General features: G+C 34.7%; 1 pseudogene; it reads left to right on the top strand.

Annotated features, from left to right (window-relative positions):
* The first annotated feature begins 2,022 nt into the window (after window positions 1-2,022).
* Window positions 2,023-2,584, top strand: LOC117088720 (annotated as a pseudogene).
* Window positions 2,585-8,246: the final 5,662 nt, after the last annotated feature.

Raw genomic sequence — 8,246 nt, 5'->3', positions numbered from 1 at the left:
GTAAATTTAAAGTATTTGTAACTAACTTGTATTTCAACTTTGTATTAAAAAATCTTAAAATAATTCCAGTCTTAACTTATTTTTAGTTCCCATAAGAGAAAGAGATCAATCATGACTGTATACAGTTAGAAACCCTCTGTAGTCCTTCATTAATTTATTCATTCAATAATATTTGAGTGTGTATTTTGTGCCAGGCTCTGAGCATGTACTAGGAATATAGAGGTACACAAAACAGACATGGTTCCTGCCTTCATGGAGTAGCAGTGTAAGGGAAAACACTTCATAATATTTAAAAAATGCTTTAGGGATGTGAGCCATCTTGGTATACAGTCTAGATAATCCTTCCAAAATATCTGATGGCACAAACATTTTAATAAAAGATTAATTAACTTCCTGTTGGTTATTCTAAGGGAAAACTGACATTAAAGGAAATGTGACAGCTTTTATTTTGCATATCTTCTGGTATTGTTATTGTGAATAACTTATTGTAAATACAGAACCATTTGTTTATTCTCTGTAATGAGCATCTCTAAGTTTTGCTTTCCTGGTATCCATCCCTTCTATGGTCTGGTAACAACACCTGGATTTTCTGTGAGGAATTACTATTCTTTTATTGTACACAGTTTGTGTGTCTATCAGTTCAGGTGCCCTGTATTCTTTTTGCCAAGAAGCAGGCAAGGGACTCAGTCCAGAACAATTTGAGCATTTTTTTTTCTGCGCATTTTGAGTCAAAGAGCATAAAAATACAGATAAGGAAAAAGTTGGTTTGTCCCCTGACAGGACCCTGAAGAGTTAGGCCAATAATTCTGCAGCCTATATTCTCTTTGTAGCTCTCTTCTTTGAATTTTCTTCAGTTAAACCCTGCCTTAAGTGTTAGGGTACAATGGTGAACAAAAGGGATGTGATCTTTGCTCTGACAGTGGTTAAAGCACCGTGGGGAGGATAGACATTTATCAAATAATCAAATAAATAAATTAGTTGCAAATTGAGATTAAAGAAAGGCCAGAAAAAGATTAAGACTGAGTATAAATGAGGTGTTCCTTTTAGTTAGTGTCATGGAGGGTGTAAGCCCCTCCTCATCTCTCTTACTTGGAAGGAATTCTAAGATTCATTAAGAGTTATAGTTTAATTTGATTTATATAGGTAGATACAGATGAACTCACACAGAAAACCCCAAGAAACCAAAGAGAGCCAGCAGCCTCCATTGCTGTTTGTTTGTTCTATCTGAGGAATATGTGTACAAACAAAAGTGTTTTTTTTTTTTTTTAAATTCAGTAGAATACTAACATCATCAAAACTAAAGTGATATGGATCAAAAAGGTGAAGCAATTATAATACTGTTAAGCTTGTATGAAATAAATATAAGGCACTCAACACTTCACATTATATACTTATAGGTAGCTAAGAGATAATTGAATATTACAGGAAGGTAAACCATCTGCCTTAATGATTGTGGTAGATATTGCCTCACAGTTGAAACTTTTCTATGCAAGTGTTATGTTTCTTTTGGAAGAAAGACAGTCATGTTGTATTTCTCTTTATAAATGATTTTCCATGACTCAAAAAGCAAAATCAAAACAAACAAACAAAAAGTCATTATCAAAAATAAATTTGTCAGAAGACTGAAAATATACATTTAAGTAAACAAAGGTGAAAATCAAGGTTGAATAGTTATTTATTTACAGGTTAACTCTTCTCCCCATATAACATTCATGCAACTGAAAACAGCAAATGTTATAACTATACTTAATCCTGTAAATTTTTAAATTTCTTATTTGGCTAAAAATATTTATAGGTGAACCCATTATCTAATTTATGGATGTAAAATATTTCTTATTAATCATAAAATATAATACTGATAAAATATTATAAATATTAGCAATAATCTTATTCATCAACAGTAACCCAAATCCAAGGAAGAAATGGAAGTAATGACTGGCAATATAAAAACAAGAGCTAGAATTTCACACGATTCTTGGCCTTGCATCCTGGTGTAGCTCATAGGTGTTAACTGCTGTTGTCATGGTTCATCTGCTAAACTGCATTGTCGCTGTTTTCCAGAAGATGGGCATTGTCAGGAATGGGGACCTGCCCTGACCCCAGCTCAGAAATAAATTCAGTTCCAAAGAATGACCACACCCTCTTCAGTAGAAGGTAAACAGAATCTAGTATTTTTGAGTAGGAAGACCTGGTTCTCGATTACTGAGAAGAATCAACCTTTGAAGTATATAATTAATTTAGTTGTCAGTAGAGAATCCAAGGAACCACCACAAAGAGCTCCTTTTCCTGCCTAAAGTCTGAGTAATGCCTTAAAGCGTATTGAGCAACTACAATTAGCGAATAAACTAGACATGGTTTTTACAGTGGGAGTCAGTTCTGTTTATAAGGAATCCATGAATTAAGAGACCATTTTAAACTATTTGTGGTATGGATCATGGAAGACCTTGAAAGTGACACTTTTTCCCCCAGAAGACGATTTAGACAAATATACACTTCTCCAGAATACCCACAAGGTGTTGTCTCTGATGTGAAGGAGGAGAAAGGCATTAAGTACAAATTTGAAGTATATGAAAAGAATGATTAATATAAAAGTGTTTTCTGATTTATTTCAAGTTGTTCTCCCTTTCTCTAAAATCTTATATATCGTTACATTAGAAAAAAAAGATTTTGTTGACTTTAGATCTATGAATAATTATTTCTAAGCAGCATGTTTTTATTCCCCATTAATCTTAGACTATATCAAACACTATTTATAAAACATTCTTGCTGTAACTGTCTAAGTGCTTCTCTAAGGCCAGACTGTCTCCAGCACCTGCTGCGAAGAGACGCCATTTCACACTCATCACATGTGACATGTTCACCAGTCATTGACATTGTCAGGTTTTTAAATGTTGGCAGTATTTATTAAAGGTGAAGATGCACATAGCCTTAAAAAAAGAAGAGTTAGATTACATAAGCTTGTTTTCTGACTCCAGCTATATATACTTGCACCTATTTGTCATCATTACTTTTTCACCCCCTTTTGGAAAATATGTTTTAAAATTTTGAAGAAAAATCTTATTCATTAATTATAAAAATTTCCCAGATTATCCATCAAAAGATACTTATGAATTCTACATGAAGTTTGCCAGTTATTGAAACATGGTACACCTCAGATGACTTCTTGATTTTAATTTTATATTTAAAGATGTATAAATAAGTATCTTTTTGTGACTTAGATTTGCAACTTATTTTATCTTAATATTATAGACATATTTTTCTGTTTTGTTTTGTTTTTAATAATCAATATAGTTGAAATAGATAGATATGGGATTTTAGCCCCCAAGCTTTTCTACGTATTCAAATTTGATCAAACCCATTTTAAACTCTAAACATACTTTGGGCATACATAAGTGGCTAAAACAATTTATTTAAAAATGTTATTTAACTTTTCTTTCTTTGTTTTTTTGAGACGGAGTCTGGCTCTGTTGCCCAGGCTGGAGTGCAGTGGCCAGATCTCAGTTCACTGCAAGCTCCGCCTCCTGGGTTTACACCATTCTCCTGCCTCAGTCTCCTGAGTAGCTGGGACTACAGGTGCCTGCCACCTCGCCTGGCTTGCTTTTTGTATTTTTTTAGTAGAGACGGGGTTAACTTTTCTTATTAAAACTTATTGGCCGGGCATGGTGGCTCATGCCTGTAATCCCAGCACTTTGGGAGGCCTAGGCATGCGGATCACAAGGTCAGGAAATCAAGGATAGCCTGGCTAACACGGTGAAACCCCGTCTCTACTGAAATACAAAAAAAAATTACCCGGCATGGTGGCGCGCGCTTGTAGTCCTAGCTACTCTGGAGGCTGAGGGAGGGGAATCGCTTGAACCCGGGAGGTGGAGATGGCAGTGAGCTGAGATTGCGCCACTGCACTCCAGCCTGGCGACAGAGCAAGACTCCATCTCAAAAAACAACTTATTACAGTGCATTACGCAATGATTTGAAATAATTATAGTACTCACTGTTGTAACCTGTCTTTACATTTCATTAAATACTTTGATAAAACAAGAGTTTTGGAAGAGGAAGAGCCTTTTGTTTTTAAGGATATATCACAATTTATTTATCCAATTCTATTTAATGGAGCATTTTATTTGTTTTCCATCTTTCCTTACTATGTAGATTTGCGAGAAACATTTTAATTTTTTTTTTTTTTGCATCTAAGTCTTTGATTATTTTTAAATAATCAGCAATTGGAATTAATACTGTTGGATTTGTGCTTGTATAATTTGGATTTTAGAACAAATTTTATTGTTTACTTTCATTTTTCGCTGTATGTCTTTACTTTCAAGCGGAATTGCTTTCATAAAATGTGTAACCATATTTTCATCAATTATTTAAATAATGATTGCATTATCTGTCCTTTCAGACCACAAATTTTCCTTCTGGAGTTTTGTGGTGATTTTTTTACTTTTTTTTTTAATTGAATGAAGTGAATGCTATTCATTCTAAGCCCTCTGGCATTACAAGGTAGTTGGGGAGAGGTCAGTTTGGCTGTTTTACTCCCTAACCTCTCCATTATCTTCTCTTGTTTAACAAAGCAGAAAGGAAACCTAAGAACAAGCAACGGTTTGCTTTAATGAAAAAAAAAAAGTTTGCTCTTTGGGCTTACACAGTATATAATTTTTAACTTATAGTTAAATAATTTTAATATAATTTACTTGAGAATTTATCTTTTCTGAATTTTGTAGTATGTGGAGGACTCTTTTAGATGTATAGAATTTTCTCTTTAGCAGAGAAAATTAGTTTTCTACCAAACATACTTATTATTTTTATTCTATTTGTTTACACATTGTCCTCAAGAATATGTACTAAAACTCTATTGGGGCCAGGCGCGGTGGTTTACACCTGTAATTCCAGCACTTTGGGATTACGCCTGTAATCCCGCTGAGGCGGGTGAATCATGAGGTCAGGAGTTGGAGACCAGACTAGCCAATATGGTGAAACTCCGTCTGTACTAAAATTACAAAAAAATTATCTAGGTGTAGTGGCAGGCACCTGTAATCCCAGCTACTCGGGAGGCTAGGGCAGGAGAATCACTTGAACCTGGGAGGCGGAGGTTTCAGTAAGCCAAGATCACGCTACTGCACTCCAGTCCTGGCCACAGAGTGAGACTCCATCTCAAACAAAACAAAACAAAAAACAATCAAGATAACTCTATTAGATTATTTTTCTTGTCTTCATAACTATCACCTTTAACTGTTTTTGTCCATTTGCTATTTCTCTAAATTCCTTGACAATATTTATTCCCATACAAATTATTTGGCTTTCTAAAGTCCATTTCTACCTTTATTAGTATGAAAGAAGTTTTTGTTGTTGTTGTTGTTGTTGTTTTGCATTGTGTCATTACAAGTTGTGGTTCCTTGTAATATTTCTAACTTTATTTACCTTTTTAAAAATCTCATCTCAGTAAAAAATCACCCTATCTTTTAATGTGTCCTTCACAAAATTAATGCCTATTCCCAATGACCTTTCTTTTCTGTTGCCCATGATATGAATGATGAAATGTCTGTTTATTCTGATTATTCCCTCAAACACCATACCCCCAGCTATGATATTAGAGTTTTCTTGAATTCAGACCCTCCTTGTGCATGAATTTAGGATCTCCTGTTTACACCTTAAGCAATCTTGATAACTAAGGTAAACTGACATCAAAAGTCCGGGAACTCAGCATTTTGGTATAAGTAAGGGCTAAAATCAGCAGTTTTCCTACTTTTCTTTCTAACATTAGCTAAATTGTTGCTCCCAAATATACTTGGTTTTTCTATGTTCTCCAGTAGCATATTTGTGATCTAGAAGAGAAAGGTAGCTAAGAGGTACAATTAAAAAAAAAAAAAATCCCATCAAAAAGTGGGCTAAGATATGAACAGACAATTCTCAAAAAAAGACATTTATGCAGCCAACACACATATGAAAAAAGCTCATCATCAGTGGTCAGAGAAATGCAAATCAAAACCACAGTGAGATACCATCTCACACCAGTTAGAAAGGTGATCATCAAAAAGTCAGGAAACAACCAATGCTGGAGAGGACATGGAGAAATAGGAATGCTTTTACACTGCTGGTGGGAGTGTAAATTAGTTCAACCATTGGGGTAGACAGTGTGGTGATTCCTCAAGGATCTAGAACCAGAAATACCATTTGACCCAGCAATCTCATTACTGGGTATATACCCAAAGGATTATAAATCATTCTACTATAAAGACACATGCATACATGTGTCATTACAGCACTGTTTATAATAGCAAAGACTTGGAACCAACCCAAATGTCCCTCAATGATAGACTGGATAAAGAAAATGTGTCACATATACACCATGGAATACTATACAGCCATAAAAAGTGAGTTCGTGTCCTTTGCAGGGACGTGGATGAAGCTAGAACCCATCCTCAGCAAACTAACACAGGAACAAAAAACCAAACACCCCATGTTCTCACTCATAAGTCGGAGCTGAACAATGAGAACACATGGACACAGGGAGGGGAGCATCACACACCAGGGCCTTTTTGGGGGTGGGGAAAAAGGGGAGGGAGACCATTAGGACAAATACCTAATGCATGCAGAGCTTAAAACCTAGATGATGGGTTGATAGGTGCAGCAAACCACCATGGCACGTGTATACCAATGTAACAAACCTGCACGTTCAGCATATGTATCCCAGAACTTAAAATAAAATAAAAAAATAAAAAAATTCTTCTCCAAAAAAAAAGAGGTACAACATAACAAGAATATTCAACAATATTCAGGTAATACCTTTTAGACATGAGATACTGAGCTAGAGACTGGGAATTAAAGCCCTGAGCACACCAAACACTACACTACACTACACCTTCATGGAGGTCGCAGTTTAGTGGGAGAAAGTAGATTTTAAACAAATCAAATATACATATACATATATATATACACATACTATATATGTATTTAACTACAATTCTGATAAATGATTTAAAGAAAAAGTATATAATAATTTCTATTTATACAGGAAAAAGAATTGGCCAGTGTGGGAGATCAGAAAGTTTTGCTGAACGATTGCCTTTTAATGAATGTGTAGGAGTAACTAGGTGAAGGCAATTGAAAACAGGGATTCAGAAAGAGGAAAAATGTACATATGAAGGAACTGAAGTAGGCTTTTTGCAGGGTTAGTGAGGTCAGATTGCCCAGAGCATAATGAAAAGAACAGAGACTGGCAAGAAATGAGGCTTGAAAGGTATTCAGGGAACAGATCATGCAGGGACAAGATAGAGGGTACTTGAAAGGACTGGCTAGTCATGCAAAAAAGTTAGGACCTCATCTTGTGGGTGGAATTTGGGGATATTCAGGCTTTTGTGAATCAACAAATTTTATTCAAAAGCACAAGACAGATATACCTTTGCATTCTAAAATGGTGACACTGTTAATCATACTGTTCTTTGAAGATTTTTTTTCACATACATTAACTGGTATTTCTTTACAATTTTTCCAAAAAAAAGTCAGTAAGTCTTAACCGTTGTAATTTTAGAGGTAAAGAAAATGTAGCAGAGTAAGTTGAAGTGACTATCCTAAATTTTCATATAAGTTAGCTGACGTTACATGATTCCTAAATTATTTTTTTTCTATTTAGATTGCATTTAGGGCTATTATGCAAAAAAGCTCATAAGATCTTTAAAGTGCTTATAGATTCTCCCTTGTTTTTTACTATATTTGAGACCCAATTTTCCTATTCCTCAAAATTATTCCCTTTATCAGTTCAGAAAAGTGGTTTATTCATCCTGTTTCTGTTTTTCTTATAAAGTAGAGATAATAGCCTTCAACAGTGATATCAAAACTAACTAGGTGATATGTATTAAAAATGCTGCTGTTGGAAACATTACATAAGAACTAAGCATTAGGCTTATCTCATATGGAGTTATGGGGGAAATAACTAAGCAATTATTTCGACATGCTTAGAAATTCAAAGCACAATGCAAATACTAATCAAGCATACCATGCATAAAGGCAAATTCATTAGTAGAGAATACAGAGGATGTAAAACTTTTGAGTATGGTAACAGATATCCAAAGGTGTTATATATTTCAGGTACCTCATGAAAATGAAGATGAAAAAGGCATGGACTGTTGCATTCTCATGCTTCAAGTATCCAGCATTATATGAATGAATGATAGCAATTAAGTCTCCTTCAAAATTATTTTACAAGTGACAGAGTCTCTCCTTGACCAAACTGTAGATGGGCTTCTCTGAGCCCT

The sequence above is a fragment of the Trachypithecus francoisi genome, unplaced genomic scaffold, assembly GCF_009764315.1.
Source record: "Trachypithecus francoisi isolate TF-2019V2 unplaced genomic scaffold, Tfra_2.0 Lachesis_group10, whole genome shotgun sequence".
In the NCBI taxonomy this organism is placed as follows: Eukaryota; Metazoa; Chordata; class Mammalia; order Primates; family Cercopithecidae; genus Trachypithecus; species Trachypithecus francoisi.
This window is presented reverse-complemented; position numbering and strand designations above follow the sequence as displayed.